The 22,170-nt window shown below is 35.9% G+C and overlaps 1 protein-coding gene across 13 annotated transcripts in view; it reads left to right on the top strand.

Annotated features, from left to right (window-relative positions):
- Window positions 1-22,170, top strand: part of DLG2 (discs large MAGUK scaffold protein 2) — a 2,044,900-nt gene that overhangs the window by 663,736 nt on the left and 1,358,994 nt on the right. The window lies entirely within an intron of this gene.

The following is a 22,170-nucleotide window of genomic DNA, read 5'->3' as shown; positions in this document are numbered from 1 at the left end:
TCTTCTCTTCTTTTTTTTCATTCCAGTTTTACAGAGGTAAAATTGACATACATCATGGTAGAAGTTTAAGGTATATAGCAAAATGATTTGATTTACATAGATCAGGATTTGATTCACATATGTCATAATCACAATAATTTCGGTGAACATCTGTAATCTCATATAGGTACAAAATTAAGGAAATAGAAAAGAATGTTTCTTGTGATGAAAAATCTTAGGGTTTACTCTCAACAACATTCATAGCAGACTGTAGCAGAGTTAGCTACAGTCATCATGTTGTACATTACATCCCTAGTACTTATCTTCCAACTGGAAGGTTCTATTTTTTGACTGCCATCATCCAACTCCCCCTCTCCCCACCCCCACTTCCGGTAACCACAAATCTGATCTCTTTTTCTATGAGTTTGTTTGTTTTTGAAGTACAGTTGACCTACAACCCTGTGTTAGTTCCTGTTACACAACATAGTGATTTGATATTTCTATACATTTCACCACTGTAAGTCTAGTTATGATATGTCAACATACAAAGATATTACATAGTTATTGATTATATTCCCCACACTGTACATTTCATACCCATGACATTTATTCTGCCACTAGAAGTTTATGCCTCTTAATCTCCCTTACCTATTTCTTTCCTACCCCCCGCCTTGCCAGAAAACACCTCTTTGTTCTCTGTATCTATAACTCTGTTTAAGTTTTATTATGTTTGTTCATTTGCTTTGTTCTTTAGATTCCACATGTAAGTGACATCATGCAGGATTCCTTTCTCTGTCTGACTTATTTCATTATGTATAATACCCTCTAGGTCCATCCATACCATCATAAATTGTAAGATTTCATTCATTCTTATGGCTGAGTGATATTCCATTATCACTGTGTGTGTGTGTGTGTGTGTGTGTGCGCGCGCGTGCGCGTGTGCGTGCGCACGCATGTGTGCATACATATACGTATCACATCTTCTTTATCCATTCATCTATTGATGGGCACTTAGGTTAATTCCATATCTTGGCTATTGTAAATAATACTGCAATGAACATAGGAGTGCATATATCTTTTCTGATTAATGTTTTTGTTTCCTCTGGATAAATACCCAGGAGCGGAATTGCTGGATCACATGGTAGTTCTATTTTTAATTTTTTGAGGAGCCTCCATACGGTTCTCCATAGTGGCTGCACCAATTTACATTCCCACCAACAGTGCACAAAGGTTTCCTTTTCTTCACATCCTCACCAACATTTGTTATTTGTTGTCTTTTTGATAATAGCCATTCTGACAGGTGTGAGGTGATAGCTCATTGTGGTTTTGATTTGCATTTCCCTGATGATTAGTGATGTTGAGCATCTTTTCATGTGCCTGTTGGCCGTCTGTATGACTTCTTTGGAGAAATGTCTATTTAGGTCTTCCACCCCTTTTTGGTTGGGTTGTTTGTTTTCTTGATGTTGAGAGTGTTACAGATCTATTCTTAAACAAATAGAAATTCAGATCAAACCAGTTGGCTTTAGAGAGAAATACCTTACAGAGCTTGGTAAACAGTAAGTGCTTATTAAAATAAATTTCTTACTACCTTCCTTTCCTTATTTGCATCATGAAAACACAGAGAATATAGAATATTCGTTCTAGCTAAGAGCTTCAGCAGTGGGGTGGTGTGGGGACTTCATTAATTCCATCAATATTTATGTTGCTTCTTTGGTGTATTAGATACTGCATATAAAAACATTACAATAAACATTTAAGACTGGTTTATTATCCCCATTTTATAAATGTGGAAAAACTAATGAAAGAAATGATTTTTGTAGTTGAATTTAAAGCATAAATAGGACTTGAACTCTCATTTATGGGCAGCAAAAAAGACATTTCCAGCAAAAGGAATAGCATGTAGCAATGTGTGACAGCAGGAAAGCTTAAGGAGCATTTGGTAAGCAGTATATGTAGTCTAATCTTGTTAGAAAACAAGATCAGAAAAAATACATTGGAGCCGTGTTACGAATATCCAGGTGAGAAGTTATTACTTAACTTTGTAAATTATGCAAAGTTATTGAAAGTTTTTGAGTAGAAAAACAACACGTTATTTGTGCAATAATACAAACATTTAGTTTTTTAAAAAAAGGACTAGCTGTTTGCCTAGAATACTTCCAATATCGATATAATGTAGTTGAAACCAGAATTGTTCCCAGCAATCAACTATCTTGGCTGCTGTTGGACAGCTGTCAACACGACTACAAGTAGCCCTTGAGCCTACCTGGAGTAAGAAGTGGGCCCATGCAAAGATAACTTTTTGGAATATTACTTTGTTCATGGTGCATCTGACAATATAATTAGATAAACAAAGGCATATAAGTATAGCTAAAGTGAAGCTCAGCAAAAGGTAATCTTAAAATAAAGAAAAGGAAGTGCTTCTCTACACAGTATAGATATTTTTTGCACCATTATGTATAAGAGGAAATAGTATAACTTTTTAAGGTTTTGTGTATATATTGTCTAGTTGTTCTGCCAGAAAGATTTTATTGGTCTTACACTTTCATCAAAGGTACGTGATAGTGCCAATGTTAAAGAATTAAAAATGACTACTCTTATCTTGTTTCATAATATTTGGTTAAAATTTTTATTCTAACATTGATTCATTTCTTACATTTACCAATGATGTTGAACATTATATAGACTTATAGTCATTTATATAATATTTCTCATTTGTGATTTCCTTTCATATGTCATTGAAAAAAAGCAGGAACTTTTTTCTCATTTATCTGTAAAATCTTTTCACATACTAAGGATATTAATGATTTTTTTCTATTTCTTGTTGCAAATATTTTGTCTGAGGGGTGTGTGTAACTTATCTTTTAACATTTTTAAAGTTTTTTCTGGGTGGTGTTACTTATCTTTAATCTCTATTGGCTATTTTTATGTACATTTACATAGAAAATGTCTTTGTATAGGGTCCATTTTACTCTTAACACCCTCCAAATCTGATTATCACTAGAATCATTTGAGGGAGATGAAATTCCATAACTTAACTAGTTTTACTTGTGTAATTATATGACTTTTCCAAACCTCTGTAAGGTGGATATATTGCTGTATATCTTAGAGACATATACATTATTTAACCAAGTTCATGTATAATGCCAACTACTAGAGATATGAAGAAGAATAAGAGACATTCCTACCCCTGAGGAGCTCATATTGTCGTGGGACTCACTGGTATATATGCACATATACCATTAGGATGATGTAAGGAAACTCTGGGACTAGAGGGGCTTGGGTAACTATGTCTAGGGGAATTGGGAGAATCTTGAAGTAGATCTGAAAAGGATGAGTAGGAGGTAGGAAATTTCTGTTAATTGGAATGTGTCATAAAAGTAGTGAAAGTCAGTGATCTTGTTTTGGGACTGGCAAATATATCTCTGTGTTCAGAATGTGGGAAAGGTAAGGTTAGCAAGATATGATTTGGGATAATATTGTGAAGTCTCCATCAGAAAGTTTGGACTTTATCTTGTTGTCATGATTTATACCATTACCAGTTTAATTTTTCTTTTTTTTAAAATTTATTTATTTATTTATTTTGGGCTGTGTTGAATCTTCGTTTCTGTGCGAGGACTTTCTCTAGTTGTGGCGAGCGGGGGCCACTCTTCATTGCAGTACGCGGGCCTCTCACTGTCGCTGCCTCTCTTGTTGCGGAGCACAGGCTCCAGACGCACAGGCTCCGTAGTTGTGACGCACGGACCTAGTTGCTCCGCGGCATGTGGGATCTTCCCAGACCAGGGCTCGAACCCGTGTCTCCTGCATCGGCAGGCAGATTCTCAACCACTGCGCCACCAGGGAAGTCCAGTTTAATTTTTCTTAAGATTTAAAGTAGGGGAGTGTCCTGACCAGATTAGTGTTTTTAGGAGGATTATTCTGGCAGGAGAATTGTAAGATGGTCTGGATGTGGGGTCAGACAGGAAATGGGGGAAAGATTTAGGAAGTTTTTGTAGGTGTTCAGAAGAGAGAAAGGTAAGGGCATAAACTATAAAAATATCTTGGGAAAAGAAAGGAGAAATTGAAGAGAACATTAAGTCTTAGTAACTATATAAGAGTGAAAAAGAGGTAGAGGCTGAGACTTTCGTATTTTCAGCTTGGATAATTGATAGATTATGATATTTTTAGTTTTAGAGAATTTGAACAGAGAGGAGATTTGGAGAAGAACATCCGTTTACATATGCTGAGTACCAGTTACTGATGATAGTTCCTGGGATTTGTTTAGTAGACAGTTACACATGCCCATCTGCATCTCCACTGTGAGCACTAAGCTGAAAATAGAAATTTGTGCATCATTACCACATAGGTGATGGTTGAAACCACAGACATGGATAACATTTCCTAGGGAGGCTGTGAAGAGTGGAAGAGAGCTATGGACAGAACCCTTGGGGATACCAGCATTGTGGGGACTGGTACTGAAGATGAAATCAGATCCCCTATGTGAAAGCACTTCGTGAGTCTAATGCACTTTTCAGATATAAGAAATTATCATTATTCTTATTATAATTATTAAGAATTTCAGCTTCTATAAGAGGGTGGAGATAAGTACTACCACATGATGCATTGAAGTACAGTAGTTGCCGATTTAACCTCAGAGGCTATGAAAATCTATAAGCAATATTTTTATAAAAAAACATTTCAGATGCTAAGGTTAAAGTAGCCTTTGTCAAGGCTAAATAGGAACTAGAGTTCTTAGTTTTGCTTGTTCCAACTGTAGCCATGGATTTGCCATCTGGGAATTTGTAGTAACTGTAAGCAAGTATGTTCCCACTGAGTCATCATCCCCCATTGAGTTCTGGAGAAACAAGGTCTGGGTCCAGATTTCCATTCAAGAATTTTACAAAACTGCCTTCTAAGAAAGCCCAAGAAATCTTCATGAACCAGATTCGTTTAAAATTGGTACATTCGTTGCTAGAATTGGCAATATTGGAGATACTTTTATGAAGTCTACAGAAAGAAAATCAAATAATTCATTATTATCACCGCCTATATATTCATCTCCAAAGTATTTTCAAAACTCATGTGTTTTATATTTTGTATTGAAAATTCAGTCTTTCTTTTTATCTTAATTTGAAACTAAGGAAATACTTGCTCAGTAAATGGTGTAGTACATTAGAATCAACTATAGAATTTGAATTAGAATATATAAGGAGTTTATATTCCACCTTTGATATTTGTGATATGGAACTTTATTTGCATGACCTTCAGTTAACTTCATCTACAAAATGAAAGTAATAACAGCTAACTTACAGGTCTACTGTATAAATTAAAATACCCCATAGCATCATGAACATTTTAAGATATAAAATACTTTATTAATCTCAGGGACTAAATGTAAAATTATAATAATGAACTCTGTCATGACTCTGAAAGAAAGGGCTCCGTTACTCTGGTTAACGGAGTAGTAGAATTTAAGATAAATTAGCTTTTGCTAAATGCTGAATCTTGAAAGACATTCATTTGGCTTGAAAGACATTCATTTGGCTAAGTCTCAAAAGAGAGTACTATGTGGAAAATCTGTAATTAGATATTGACTGTGGTATCAAAGCTCAAAAGCAACATCATCTCTTTAGTAAAGGGCATGGGTAACTTGGCTGTGACATCACTCATCATAGTGATTATCAATCTGTCTCTGTATATTGATAGATTGCAGAGGATAACTCTTAGTTTCATTGTCCTCCTCCTACCATCCATGTCATTCTGTGGCCCGCATGAGTCCTTGGGCTTAATAGAAGAAGATACTCAGTGACTTCTACTCTGGTCACATCCACTGAAGGTTGCGGTAATTTTCCATAGCATTTATCAAATAAAATTACATGCTATGGTTATTGGTGAGAGATATCTATTTATATTAAGCTGGAAATGTATCAAGGGGCATTTCTTCACTTTAATTCTTTATTTAAATGTTTATCAATTATTTTTCTCTTTATATTAAAAACACTTTATCCCATATTTTATTTAATTATCTGTTTCACATAGGGTTTTACTAAGTATCTAAAGGAGGATAATAGGGTTAAAAGAGGATAGAAGGACACCATGCACCTTAGGAAATCAGAATAACTTGTGAAATGAACCTCGATGGCCTAGAATATTGTATACTGAAAAGTAATCTTGAGGTTGATGATTTGATCTCAAGGGTTTAAAATAAAATAACATTTAAAAGCTGTAATAACTTGTTTGGATAAGAAGCTGGACAGATAGTAAAGGGGAGAAAATTCCCAAGAAATAGATTTTTATTTCTGCTACACAAGATTATTTTTATTTATTTATTTTTTTCTCAGCCCTACAATTTATTAACTTTGTGAGCTTGGTGGAGTAAACCAATCTCTCCGAACCTTGTTTTTTTAGTTATCTATTTTATACATATTAGTGTATATATGTCAATCCCAATCTCCCAATTCATCCCCTCCTGTGCACCACCTCCCCCTTCAGCCCTTGGTGTGCATAAATTTGTTCTTTACATCTGTCTCTATTTCTCCCTTGCAAACCGGTTCATCTCTACCATTTTTCTAGAATCCACAAATATCGTTAATATACAATATTTGTTTTTCTCTTTCTGACCTACTTCACTCTGTATGCAGTCTCTGTGTCCATCCAAGTTTCATAAATGACCCATTTCGTTCTTTTTTATAGCTGAGTAATACTCCATTGTATATATGTACCACATGTTCTTTATCCATTCAACTGTCGATGGGCATTTAGGTTGCTTCCATGATCTGGCTATGGTAAATAGTGCTGCAGTGAACATTGGGGTGCATGTGTCTTTCTGAATTATGGTTTTCTCTGGGTATATGCCCAGTGGTAGGATTGCTGGGTCATATGGTAATTCTATTTTTAGTTTTTTAAGGAACCAGCATACTGTTCTCCATAGTGGCTGTATCAATTTACATCCCCACCAACAGTGCAAGAGGGTTCCCTTTTCTCCACACCCTCTACAGCATTTGTTGTTTGTAGATTTTCTGATGATGCCCATTCTAACCGGTGTGAGGTGATACCTCATTGTAGTTTTGATTTGCATTTCTCTAATAATTAGTGAAGTTGAGCAGCTTTTCGTGTGCCTCTTGGCCATCCATATGTTTTCTTTGGAGAAATGTCTGTTTAGGTCTTCTGCCCATTTTTTGATTGGGTTGTTTGTTTTTTTAAAATTGAGCTGCATGATCTGTTTACATATTCTGGAGATTAATCCTTTGTCCATTGATTCGTTTGCAAATATTTTCTCCCATTCTGAGGGTTGTCTTTTCGTCTTGTTTGTAGTTTCCTTTGCTATGCAAAAGCTTTTAAGTTTCATTAGATCTCATTTGTTTATTTCTGTCTTTTATTTCCATTACTCTAGGAGGTGGGTCAAAAAAGATCTTGCTGTGATTTATGTCAAAGAGTGTTCCTCATATGTTTTCCTCGAAGAGTTTTATACTGTCTGACCTTACGTTTAGGTCTTTAATCCATTTTGAGTTTATTTTTGTGTATGGTGTTAGGGAGTGTTCTAATTTCATTCTTGTACATGTAGCTGTCCAGTTTTCCCAGCACTACTTGCTGAAGAGACTGTCTTTTCTCCATTGTATATCCTTGACTCCTTTGTCATAGATGAGTTGACCATAGGTGTGTGGGTTTACCTCTGGGCTTTCTATCCTGTTCCATTGATCTATATTTCCGTTTTTCTGCTAGTACCATATTGTCTTGATTACTGTAGCTTTGTAGTATAGTCTGAAGTCAGGGAGCCTGAGTCCTCCAGCTCTGTTTTTTCTTTTTTTTCTTTTTTTCCCTCAAGATTCCTTTGGCTATTCAGGGTATTTTGTGTCTCCATATATATTTTAAGATTTTTTGTTCTAGTTCTGTAAAGAATGCCATTGGTAATTTGATAGGAATTGCATTGAATCTGTAGATTGTTTTGGGTAGTATAGTCATTTTCACAGTATTTGCTTCTTCCAATCCAAGAACATGGTATATCTCTCCATCTGTTTGTATCATCTTTGATTTCTTTCATCAGTGTCTTATAGTTTTCTGCATACGGGTCTTTTACTTCCTTAGGTAGGTTTATTCCTAGGTATTTTATTCTTTTTGTTTCAGTGATGAATGGGAGTGTTTCCTTAATTTCTCTTTCTGATGTTTTGTTGTTAATGTATAGGAATGCAATAAATTTCTTTGCATTAATTTTGTATCTTGCAACATTACCAGATTCAATGATTAGCTCTAGTAGTTTTCTGGTGGCATCTTTAGGATTACCTATGTATAGTATCATGTCTTCTGCAGACAGTGACAATTTTAGTTCTTATTTTCCAACGTGTATTCCTTTTATTTCTTTTTCTGCTCTGATTGCTGCAACCAGGACTTCCAAAACTATGTTGAATAATAGTGGTGAGAGTGGACATCCTTGTCTTGTTCCTGATCTTAGAGGAAGTGCTTTCAGTTTTTAACCATTGAGAATGATGTTTGCTGTAAGTTTGTTGTATATGACCTTTGTTATGTTGAGGTAGGTTCCCTCTATGCCCACTTTCTGGGGAGTTTTTATCATAAATTGGTGTTGAATTTTGTCAAAAGCTTTTTCTGCATCTATTGAGATGATCATATGGTTTTTATTCTTCAGTTTGCTAATATGGTGTATCACATTGATTGATTTGTGAATATTGAAGAATCCTTGCATCCCTGGGATAAATCCCACTTGATCATGGTGTATGACCCTCTTAATGTGTTGTTGATTCTGTTTGCTAGTATTTTGTTGAGGATTTTTGCATCTATATTCATCAGTGATATTGGTCTATAATTTTCTTTTTTTGTAGTATCTTTGTCTGGTTTTGGTATCAGGGTGATGGTGGCCTCATAGAATGAGTTTGGGAGTAATCCATCCTCTGCAAAGTTTTGGAAGAGTTTGAGAAGAATCGGTGTTAGTTCTTTTCTAAATGTTTGATAGAATTCACCTGTGAAGCCGTCTGATCCTGACTTTTGCTTGTTGGAAGATTTTAAATAACAATTTCAATTTCATTACTTGTGATTGGTCTGTTTATATTTCTGTTTATTCCTGGTTCAGTCTTGGCAGGTTATACCTTTCTAGGAACTTGTCCATGTCTCCCAAGTTGTCCATTTTATTGGCATAGAGTTGCTTGTAGTAGTCTCTTAGGATGGTTTGTATTTCTTCAGTGTCCATTTTAACTTCTCCTTTTTCATTTCTAATTTTATTGATTTGAGTCCTCTCCCTCTTTTTCTTGATGAGTCTGGCTAAAGGTTTATCAATTTTGTTTATCTTCTCAAAGAACCAGCTTTTAGTTTTATTGATCTTTGCTATTGTTTTCTTTGTTTCTATTTCATTTACTTCTGCTCTGATATTTATGATTTATTTCCTTCTACTAACTTTAGGTTTTGTTTGTTCTTCTTTCTCTAGTTCCTTTAGGTGTAAAGTTAGATTGTTTATTTGAGATTTTCCTTGTTTCTTGAGGTAGGATTGTATTGCTATGAACTTCCCTCTTAGAACTACTTTTGCTGCATCCCATAGGTTTTGGGTTGTCGTGTTTTTGTTGTCATTTGTCTCTAGGTATTTTTTGATTTCCTCTTTGATTTCTTCAGTGATCTCTTGGTTATTTAGTTACGTATTGTTTAGCCTCCATATGTTTGTGTTTTTATGGTTTTTTCCACGTAATTTATTTCTAATCTCATAGCATTGTGGTCAGAAAAGTTGTTTGATATGATTTCAGTTTTCTTAAATTTACCAAGGCTTGATTTGTGACTCAGGATGTGATCTGTCCTGGAGAATGTTCCATGTGCACTTGAGAAGAAAGTGTAGTCTGCTGTTTTTAGATGGAATTTCCTATAAATATCAATTAAATTTATCTGGTCTATTGTGTCATATAAAGCTTGTGTTTCCTTATTAATTTTCTGTCTGGATGATCTGTCCACTTGTATAAGTGAGGTTTAAAGTCGCCCACTATTATTCTGTTACTGTTGTTTTCCTCTTTTATAGCTGTTAGCATTTGCCTTATGTACTGAGGTGTTCCTATGTTGGGTGCATATATATTTATAATTGTTATATCTTCTTCTTGGATTGATCCCTTGATCATTATGTACTGTTCTTCCTTGTCTCTTGTAACATTTTTTATTTTAAAATCTATTTTATCTTATATGAGGATTGCTACTTCAGCTTTCTTTTGATTTGCATTTGCATGGAATATCTTTTTCCATCCCCTCACTTTCAGTCTGTACATGTCCCTAGGTCTGAAGTGGGTCTCTTGTAGACAGCATATATATGGGTCTTGTTTTTGTATCCATGCAGCAAGCCTGGGTCTTTTGGTTGGAGCATTTAATCCATTCACATTTAAGGTAATTATCGATATGTATGTTCCTATTACCATATTCTTAATTGTTTGGGGTTTGTTTTCGCAGGTCCTTTTCTTCTCTTGCATTTCGCACTTAGAGAAGTTCCTTTAGCATTTGTTGTATAACCGGTTTGGTCATGCTGAATTCTCTTAGCTCTTGCTTGTCTGTAAAGCTTTTGATTTCTCCATCAAATCTGAATGAGATCCTTGCTGGGTAGAGTAATCTTAGTTGTAGGTTCTTCCTTTTCATCATTTAAAATGTATCATGACTCTCCCTTCTGGCTTGTAGAGTTTCTGCTGAGAAATGAGCTGTTAACCTTATGGGAGTTCCCTTGTATGTCATTTGTCATTTTTCCCTTGTTGCTTTTAATAATTTTTCTTTTCTTTATTTTTTGTCAATTTGATTACTATGTGTCTCGGTGTGTTTCTCCTTGGGTTTTTCCTCCCTGGGACTCTCTACGCTTCCTGGACTTGGGTGGCTATTTCCTTTCCCATGTTAGGGAAGTTTTTGACTATAATCTCTCACATATTTTCTCGGGTCTTTTCTCTCTCTCTTCTCCTTCTGGGACCCCTATAATATGAATGTTGGTGCATTTAATGTTGTCCCAGAGGTCTCTTAGGCTGTCTTCATTTCTTTTCATTCTTTGTTCTTTATCCTGTTCCATGGCAGTGATTTCTACCATTCTGTCTTCCAGGTCACTTCTCCATTCTTCCTCCTCAGTTATTCTGCTGTTGATTCCTTCTAGTGTATTTTTCATTTCAGTTATTGGATTATTCATCTCTGTTTGTTTGTTCTTTAATTCTTCTAGGTCTTTGTTAAACATTTCTTGCATCTTCTTGATCTTTGCCTCCATTCTTTCTTCAAGGCCCTAGATCATCTTCACTGTCATTATTCTGAATTCTTTTTCTGGAAGGTTGCCTATCTCTACTTCATTTAGTTGTTTTTCTGGGGTTTTATCTTGTTCCTTCATCTGGTACATAGTCCTCTGCCTTTTAATTTTGTCTGTCTTTCTGTGAATGTCATTTTCATTCCACAGACTGCAGGATTGTGGTTCTATTTGCTTATGCTGCCTGCCCTTTGGTGGATGAGGCTATCTAAGAGGCTTGTGAAAGCTTCCTGATGGGAGATACTGGTGGTGGGTAGAGCTGGATGTTGCTCTGGCGGGCAGAGCTCAGTAAAACTTTAATACACTTGTCTGCTGATGGGTGGAGCTGAGTTCCCTCCTTGTTGGTTGTTTGGCCTGAGGTGACCCCGCAGTGGAGCCTACAGGCTCTTTGGTGGGGCTAGTGGTGGACTCTGGGAAGGCTGGTGCCAAGGAGTACTTCCCAGAACTTCTGCTCCCAGTGTCCTTGTCTCTGCAGTGAGTCATAGCCACCCCCCACCTCCGCAGGAGACCCTCCAACACTAGCAGGTGGGTCTGGCTCAGTTTCCTATGGGGTCACTGCTCCTTCTCCCTGGTCCTGGTGTGCACATTACTTTGTGTGTGCCCTCCAAGAGTATAGTCTCTGTTTCCCCCTCTTCTCTCGAAGTCCTGCAGTCAAATCCCACTAGCCTTCAAAGTCTGATTCTCTGGGAATTCCTCCTCCCATTGCCTGACCCCCAGGTTGGGACACCTGACGTGGGGCTCAGAACCTTCACTCTGGTGGGTGGACTTCTGTGGTATAATTGTTCTCCAGTTTGTAAGTCACCCACCCAGTGGTTAAGCGATTTGATTTTATTATAATTGTGCCTCTCCTACTGTCTCATTGCGGCTTCTCCTTTTTCTTTTTTGGTGTGTTCCAATGTCTTCCTGTTGATGATTGTTCAGCAGTTAGTTGTGATTCCAGTGCTCTCGCAAGAGGGAACGAGCACACGTCCTTCTACTCCACCATGTTGAACCAGTCTCTGCACAAGATTATTTTAAATGTGTGAAAAGTGAATTGAAGAGCTAAATTCATTTAGTTTTATCTTCTGTGATCCAGTTATGCATGTTGTTTCTTATTATAAAAATAACCATCAAACTTAATACAGTGATATATCAGATATAGTGTTATATCTGTAATTGATTTCTTTAAATTTTAACCACTGAACTTTATGATATCAAGAACATAGTTGACTAATGAAGATTTTCAAATTGTTAAAGTATACAGAAGAATATATTTCTTTTATAGATGAATGTGATTTTTTAAGTACTTGTCTATTATCCCACTATAGTGAAAGCATCTTGAAGACAGGAACTCTTTTATTACATTGTATTCCCAGTGCCTGTCACAGAATTTAGCACATAATTAAGTATAGAATATTTGTAGGTTAAATTAATGGCAATATCACCTAATTTTATTGCTAAGAGTAAAGGTGGTTTTAATGTTTGAGTTAGGTTTTATATATCAATACAATTCTAGATTTTAAAATTCATTTTAATGTTCTTGATAATTAAAATTTGAGAAAGAGAACTTTGAAAGATGTTGCTTGTCAGAGAAGAATGTTTCATTAATGTATTCAGTATCACTTCTAATAAAATGTACAAATCATTAATTTAGTCTATTAGTTGTATAAAATAGGTAAGAACTTTTTTTTTTTATTACCAGCCATTGTAGGAAGCCAAAGGTTGGAGGAAATGTTCTTAATGATCTCAGGAAGATTCTTTAAGCCTAGAAGGTAATTCTCAGGAGTTAGGTCGTCTACCACTAGATGCTGCATTAACTCTTTCAAGCCTCTAGTGTCCTATTGAGTGCACTGAAGCTGCAGCTTACCAAATGGTATCCCAGTGGTCTCACTCCATTATTGAAGCTTCCAGAAGGGCCCGTGTCTTTCCAGAGAGCAGTTTCAACGTTGGAGAAATCTGGCCTAGTGTATATTTTCCCAAGGTGATGCTTAAATGAAATAGTGCATAGCTTTACCTTGTAGCATACACAGTCAGTTCTTTGTGTAAATGTACTTCTGAACGATGAAGATGCTCCTTACTTCTCTTTTGCTCACCACCATTTCCAAGGGAATTAGAATAGATTATGGTGTAGCTTTATTTAAAAGTTAAAACTTACATAATATAATGGCTTATATGATTCAATAATATTGGTGCTTGGATATTCTCTTAAGGCAGAAGGGGATGCTGGGGGTGGCAGGAAGAAGGAAAGTTGGGGGGAAATCTCATGTATCTTTGAAGGTTACCAATATTTGTTCCATTGTTACATCCCTTGGGCCTCACTAATTGCTAGATACAAGTGAGATTCACAACATTTTTAGTCCTTTTTCTTTTAATTTAGTCTTATGGCCTAGCTAGGAGGCAACATTGTTGAAATAATTGGGACAATGACTCAGATTTAACATTGTCACAGAATTAGATTTCTTTAGGTCAACCATAGCAGATCAAACTTTGCTTTCAGAAAACCTTCCTCAGATCTATTCTAATTTCATCAAAGAGTAGTGAAACATGATACTATATGGCATTTAGTGTTTAAAGAGACATCTCACATTCATTTTGATATTTTGTTAGGTTTTAAATGTTTTCTCTGTTCCATGTAACAGCAGTTTTGTTCATTTAATTCTCTTTTCAAATATCAGATGGTCTAGCATTCCGTCTTATTGGCCAGAGTTTAAGCCCATTCTTCGTGCCTCATTTCAGTACTTCTTTATTCACTCACTCATTCAAAAACATTTAATGAGTTTCCACCATTGAACTAATGCAAATGATTTTACAGTTTAGTAGAAAAAGGCGGATATATGAATGTATATTTAATATGCAGTGTAATAATAGCTATAATAGAGGTGAACAGAGTGCTACAGAAGAAACACAGAAGTGCAAATAACTACATTCATCTGAACCTTAGGGAGAAAAACATCTGAAGGAGGTGACGTTTTAGTTGGGCCCTGGAAGATAGGTAGTGATATTCTTAGAAGAAAAGACAGGATAGAGTGAGAAAAATTCTGGAAAGAGGGAGTGCCATGTAGACAGAGTAGAACAGAAGAGAAAGGGAACTTGTTACGCCTGAGAATGAAAGTCATGGAAAGTGATTTTCTAGTACAGGATAATCAGCAGTGTCAAATTCTCCAGAAAGGTCAAGTGGCATATAATTAAGAAATGATTCTGAATTTTCCATTTAGGAGTTTTCTCATGTTGAAGAGCATTTTTACTAGAAGGATAGGGACAGGAGATAGTTTTCTGTAAAGTAAGAAATCAAATTGTGTGATGAAGTTGATGCAGGAGGTATTGAATACTTTTTCAAGAAGGTTCACAGGGAAGGAGATAGATAGGATGGTAGCTGGGGGAAGGAGCATGGTTTTGGAGATTGAATAGGTTTGATATTTGAGGCCAAGAAAAAAAATCAGCAAAGCAAAAATATGAAGATACAAGTTTTGAAAGGCTATTTTTGTTTAATAACTTAGTGGAATATTCGAGCTGATTAGATATTTTTCTACCCATCCCCTCTCAACTCTGTGCTTGGCTTATTTAGCAAAATTAGTCTTATAAAAATTGGGTAGGAAAAAAGTACATTTTAATTATATGTAGTGTCCATTTCCAGTGTTTTACCTTTGTAGGCTAAAACCTTTATTTCCAATTTAAAATTATTTTTCACACCAAGCTTTAAGTTAGTTAGTGAATGATTGGAAAGATCCAGCTTCATACTTATCTACCTTGAAGTTTGCTGTCTTGAAGGTAAATAAGCAGGGTTAATCTGAAAATAGCCTGCAGTCTTTTTAACATGTGCTCATGTATTTTACTAACAGTTACACTTTATATGGTCAGAAACTATGTGTTCTACATTATCTCTGGACCATTTTACCCAACATGTTTTTCACACAGCCAGATATCTAATCAGTGTGAATTACCTTAAATGTTTTACTTACATGATATTTTAAAACCTTAGACTCCTGCTTCTCAAAGTCTCAGTATTGGAGAAGGCTCTGTGATTGAGATATAGCCTTTTTTTTCCTTAAAACTTAGTATCTAATGCTTATTTATTTGTATTTTTGTTTGTTTGCTTTTAAGGGAGATCGCAGCAGAATCTAATCTTTCTACCCTCCTGGAAGTTCTGGGAAGATATGATAATGAGCATTTTCAGTAGAAGGGTATTCACTCTAGAACATACATGATTTAAAAGATCTTAGGAAAAATGATTAGGTTTCTCCAGAATCAGAGTGCAGTCATGATTAAAGAGAAGAATATAAAGATTATTTTAATCCTAGAAAATTTCCCTTAGAGAGTAGGAGAGAAGCCAGAACATATCATCTCTCTAGGTTCATTTAATAACTCCTGAATAACATAAGGTCATTTAATAATTACTGACTTAACAGACATGTTTAACCATATTGCTTATAACATCATTGTTTATAACTGCAAAAACTGGAAATAGACTAAATATCTGTACATTGTACCTTATTTATACAATGGAATAATATGGAGTAGTGAAAATTAATGAACTCCCCATATAGACTGCAATATGGATGAATGTTAATAACAATGTTGAGTTTAAAAAGAGAAGAAAATATATAGTATGATTCTATTTACATAAAATTCAGAAACAGACAAATTAAGCACTATTATTTAGGGATATACATGTAAGTAATAAGTACAAAGAAAAGCAAAGGAATGATTAACACAAGACACTCTGGAGTCGTGTGATTTGATTGGGTATGGGTGTACCTGATGCTTCAGAGCCACTGGTAATGACACATTTCTTAAGTTGGTTGGTGGTACTTGGAGGTCCATTTTATAATTTGGAAAAGGTATGCATGTGTTTTATGCCCTTTTTATATGCTTCATATATTACAAAAATTACAATATTGACATACAGCAAGAACTCAATAAATGGTAGACTATATTATTATTACTCTGATTACTATATATTATTACTGAATAAATACTTGTTAAATGAGTCACACTTCTTCTGTCAGAGATTTGTTAGGTGTTTTTCAGATTTCTTGCTACTGATGAAGGTATGGCATTACAGCAGGAAATCTTGGGAGGAAAAATATGTAGCATTTAAGCATCTAGGTCTTTAATGAGCATCTGACTATTTAGAAACATCAGGGTGATTGGCTAAATTCTCTGTCTTCATATCCATGTTTGGCACAATTTTGATAGAACCTATACTTGTAGAATTTGATACAAGTTTGGATAATAATTTGTTACTTGCAAAATATATTACAGATCTTATCTTCCTTATGAATTCAAAAAAGAACTCTGTAAAATGCATATGAAAGCTAATGATTTAAACAATTTGGTGTGTCAGTATTTCACTTTTTATGTTTCTTCTTCACAGGAAAGCCAGCTCAAGCCAACTCTCAATTTTATTGTTTTCTATGCTCACTCCTAACTGATCAATTAACAAGTTAATATACTGGATATTTACAATGTATCTGTTCATATATTCTAAAATATTAAAGATAGTAGTTATTTATTGGAAGTTTAATAAATGGCAGGTGCTCTGCCAAGTGCTTACATGTACTACCAGGTTCATTTTATGTTGTCTGACTTCCCAGATTTCATAAGAAGATGTCAGTTATTCTTCATTCTCAGCTGACCATTAAAGTGAATACCTCTGTTCCAACTTGACACATAACCTCCAAGTACTTATCTTAAACTGTAACCTTAGATTAATCAATGCTCAATAGCTATTGAAAGCTTGGCTGAGAGAAATGGTAATTTTGGAAGACCACCTTAAAACTCTGCAGAACTCCTCCTAGGATATCTAAAATCTATCTGCGTCTCAATCCAGCACTGGTGCTTCCCACTGCCCCCAAAACTACTTTATTAAACTACAGTTTGTAGTGATTTCCTAAGTATATATGATAAAAGAAGGAAAGCTATGAAACCATTGCCCTGTCTCCTGAATGTGCTGTCACCATATTTATCTTTATGAGAACCCATGGGAGAAATACTTATGTGGCCTCATTTGATTCCTGACTACTTTGCCCTGATCTTCTTGGTCTTTTTTGTCTGTTTTTTTAATAGTAAGGTTACTGAGAATCAGGTCACTGATTGTGCCTTTCTTTGGTCATAAACTATTAAGGTGCTTTGAATCATATTCATGGCCCTCTAGTATACGTTCAATAGCTAACCACCTCTCTTTTTCAAAATAGTATCAATGTCGTTTCATTATATCTTTCCTACTTCTATTCTCTCTTTTTTACAGCCTTATTCAAATTAATATTTTTAAATTTAAAATTTATAATATTTATATGTCACCTCAAATCCTCTCTAGAATAAGGCAAATCATGTAAATAAGTTGAGTAACCATAATGTTATAATAATTTCACAATTTTATATATATTGTTTTAGGTGAGAAGGTTTAAATAACTTGTCCAAAGTCATACAGCTTATAAATGATGGAACCAATATTCAAATCCAGTCTGATCGTTCTGGCTTCAAAGCCTGTGAACTTTTCACGTACTACATTGCTTCTCATTGAGTACTCATTATTTATCAGACACTGCTCGGTGTAGTAGAGATTCAGGAATGAATGAGACAGCCCTTTGGAGCTCTCTGCCTTGTGAGGACAGCAGTAGAACTAAGCTGACACAGCTAGGGCATGGAAGAGGGATTAGCAACTTTGTTGTGCTGAAAGACCTCAGCATAAGTCGTGGATACCATTTACCCTGAGTCAGAGGCAGGAGATTGGTCCAGCATCCTGAGCATGTACCTTAAGCAGTAGGCCTTCCAAGAGGCACATATTGAAGAGTTATACTTGCCTGACTCATGTGGCGTGGACAGTGTTTGGGCCTAACTCTGAGCAATGGCTTCCTCCTTCTCCTTCCTGCAATATGGCTACTTTCCTCTTCAAACCCTTCCCTACTTCAGAGAATTGTTCAGACAATTCTCAGACCTGATTGGTCTCTCTGTTGGAACAAGAATGTGGAGCTCTTTTCCTTGTGTACTGTTTATTAGAAACCATTCTTTACTAAATACTCCACTAAGTCTGGGAGACCTGGAAGTTGTTGTGTATGAATATGTGTGTGTGTGTGTGTGTGTGTGTACACATGTGACGTGTGTGTGTGTGTGTGTGTTCACTAAATTACATGCTATAATTTGGGGCTGACCACATCACTGTAGAAGAATAGCAGAGGGACTGATCCATTCACACAATATGAGTATGTGGTGAAGAACAGTGGAAAGAAGAGGGGGTGGGGAAAACTGGAGAGAAGGGGCAATTTGGAGAAAATTATATAAGTGAAATGCAAGACAAGATTTCTGGTTTTGTAAAACTGTCTCATAGGAACACAGACCAATTAATATGAAACAGTTAAAGAATAATTAGGAGCCAAGGTTTTGTTGATGACCTTGACGATACCAGGAGTTCAGAGAAGAGTGGTAGAGGGTGGACAAGAGTAGCCAAGAAGGCTTTACCCAGGTGACCAGGCTCGAGAGCCTTTGAAAGATGGGAAAATTTAATCAGGCAAAGAAAGGATGGTATTGCTTAACACAAATTTATAGAACCCCAGTGACTATTATTTAATGGAGACTATGTTCTATGAGCCTCACAGAAAATTGGTTTCATAAAATTCTAGATGCTTCCAAGATTATTCTTAAGTTTCTATGTATATGATTTATAATATCCAATCAAGTCATAAACATCCAGAAACCTAGAATGTTTCTTCTGTTTCTTCTCTGTTGCCTAAATGTGCCTAGGGCAGTGCTCTAAGCTAATAATTTCCAATAAATGCTTACCATTTGGCCATACCAACACCTTGTGAAGTCATAATTATAATAGCATCTACTTTCACACAGTTATTGTGTCCCAGACAGATCCACCTAGAACATTTGTAGCGCTTGAAGCAAAAGTACATATGGAAGCCACACACTAAATATTTAAAAGTTCTAAATCAGGCCAACAAAGTGTTACTGAATGCATTTAGCTTTCCTAATTCAACAAATATTCTTTCAAATAGAACATGTAAGGCAGGGTTCAAAGTGAGACTTAGTGAATGAATTCTCAGACTCTTCAGAATTCCTAGCCATAAGGAGGTAATATAAGAACAATATGCTTGAGCCCCTGGGCTAAGATCCACTTTATTCTTTTCCCTCTCCCCCTAGGCTTTATCCAGCACTGGCTCAGGACTCACACTTAAGGTTATAGGCACTCCAGTGTGTTCTTATAAGCCACCCCATTTGAGATGCACTCCTTACACCTAGGGGTACACATATCAGTGGGCTAGTGTACCCTCAGAAGAAAGATCAGGGACTCAGCTAGGATCTAGAAGCAGGACAACTTGGGCAGGGATTCAGGATCCAGTTCTTGGCTGGGTGATGCTTGGGGTCCAGGTAGGCACATTCCCCTTAATACCACAAACTCCTCACGGCGAAGAGTTTCTGCCAAGGAAGAGTCAGAGTGAGGCCTTCTAAAGCATGTGGCCAGATCATTTTATTGATCAGAAGACTAGATATCAAAGTTGTTTAACTGTTCAAGTTCTGACAGGTAGTACCTAATGGTGGAACTAGGATTCGGACCCTAGTCTATATGACTCCTGAGTCTCTTTTCTTCATTCGAGTGTTTTTCAGTCACTGGAAACTGACTTTATTCTCTGGTTTCTCATTTTCTCTCTTATTCCTCCATTTTAGGTGATCAGAATACGATGAAGGATGAGCTAGGGTTGAGAGGTGCAGGAAGGGAAGGAGTGAGAGCAAGAAAGGGCATGTGGGATTTTTGAACTTGAAATTAGTGGGAACCAAAAGTGGAAGGGGAAGAGTCAAGAAAGGAACATTACAGAAAGAGGAGAGGTTAGGATTGACTCCATGATTTTAAAGAACTGACAACACCCTTTAACTATTTAGATTTCTTTTGAAGGAGAAAAATTCTCACAAGTCACCTGTGTTATTATTTTTATTATAGCGTATTATTTAAGCACACCCCAGTATAAAACCAGGTATAACTTTTATTCAGCTATAAAACAATCAAAAATTTAGAAAACAAATATAAACTAAAAATACTCCATTCCTTCATTCCTTTATTCATCCATTCAGCTAATGTTTAGCAGACATTTACTATAAAGCCAGACACTGGGGGTACAGTAGCAAACAAGACAGTTAAAGCTCCTTCTCCCATAAAGTTGCATGCTAGTGAGATGAAATTAGTATTAATGACATTTATTTAATACAGAGGAATGACATTTGGCTAAAACTAAATTTCTATTCATAACATGAATACAATTCTGACAGCTTTTGAGTTTGGCATAGCTATACTGTACCACACATCCTAAGATGACTCAATTATCTGACCATTTGTCACTATTCATATTACTGCTAAATATGTCGTAATACCAATTAGTTTCCATGAGGCATGAACAACATTTATATTTAAATTCATTTCTTATTAGCCATGACAATTAAATGATAATTGGCACAATTATAATCACAAGGATAAACATAGACCCTGAAGTCATGTGTTAGTTAAAGGTGTCATTAAGATGATGTTGAACAACTTGTGGTATTTAATATATTATCATATACATAAAACGCAAAATTAAGAAATATATTGTAGAGAATTCCAAGATCCATGGGAAAACATCCATAAAGCTTACTCTGAAAAATGTTGTAATGAATGATGCTTTCTATTTTCTTTCTCTCTGACTTTTAATAGACTCTGATCTCTTTGAAGGCAGGGAACCACTGCTCTAGATCTGTATCCACAATACCTTTTACGTATGGTAGCACCAAGTAGATAAATAGACATGGTTTTTGAGTGAATGAATAGAGGAAAGGCTGAATAAACTCTGGGTCCAGAACACATTTAGTTTTCTGCAATTGAAATCTGCTCATCTGACCCTTGTAGTCATAACTTTTCTGTGCATTTCAAACATATAGCTGTAAATATGCCAATGCTATATTATTTTTCATTAAGATTATCTAATCTTAATGAAAGAACTTAGAGTTTGAGAAAGAACTGTCTTCATTCTGATAGAACCCTTTTAATTCATCGATATTTTCCACCTCTTTTTTTTTTTCCACCCATTTTTTATCCTCATGTACAGAGTTGAAATTGTGGTGTATGTACACATGCATCTCTTCCTTTTCCATTACTTTATATACATTTTTAATGTTGATTAATAGTATATACCCCATATATATCATTTTAATATTTATCCTTATTTAAAAATTAAGGCATATTCATTATAGATAACTTAAAAATACAGATAAATAAAATAATAAAATATCACTAATATTCCTACTATGAAGAGAAAACTGCTGTTATTTTCTTTTTTGGTGTACCCTTTCAGTCTTTTTTCTAGTATATATATGTAGTGTATGTTCTTTTTTCAAAAATGAAAACCAATGATATATTCTTTTAGATATAATATATTTAAAACTGCTAGTGAAGTGCTGGTGTGTTAAAAACACAGGTAGGAGGCTAAAAGGAAACCTAAGATGTGTACTGACAACACACAGCTAAAATAACCACATTGTACAGAGCTTTGAAGCACCTGTATTTTCTGGGAACCTGGGTGAGGAATGGTAAGAAAAAGTCTGGGGATCAGAAGTGACTAACTAAGCCAAAGCCCTAAGAACTGGAGTTAGAAGAGAAGCAGGATCTTGTTGCTAGGCAACCAGCATTCCAGGAAGAGACCTCCAGACAGCACACCTGCTATTCTGCCCCCCAGCGTGACGTGTGCTGAGTGTTTATTTTGTGAGGATGGATAGACCCCCTATGCACGTTGGCCTCCAAAGTCCGGCATGTGTCCTGCCCATAGAATGTGCCCCTGACCTTCTCATCGCAGTCCGCAGCCCAGATGGAAAAGACAAACAGCTCTGGGACAGACCTTCAGTAAAGCCCCTATGGGCTCACAGTGAAACTGCTGAGCAGGATCTGTCAAGACCTGGCTGTCATTGGCTTTTTCTATCAGTGGCTTCAGTGCCCTGGGGGTAGGGAGGCATCTAGACTC

The sequence above is a fragment of the Orcinus orca genome, chromosome 8, assembly GCF_937001465.1.
Source record: "Orcinus orca chromosome 8, mOrcOrc1.1, whole genome shotgun sequence".
NCBI classification, from domain to species: domain Eukaryota; kingdom Metazoa; phylum Chordata; class Mammalia; order Artiodactyla; family Delphinidae; genus Orcinus; species Orcinus orca.
This window is presented reverse-complemented; position numbering and strand designations above follow the sequence as displayed.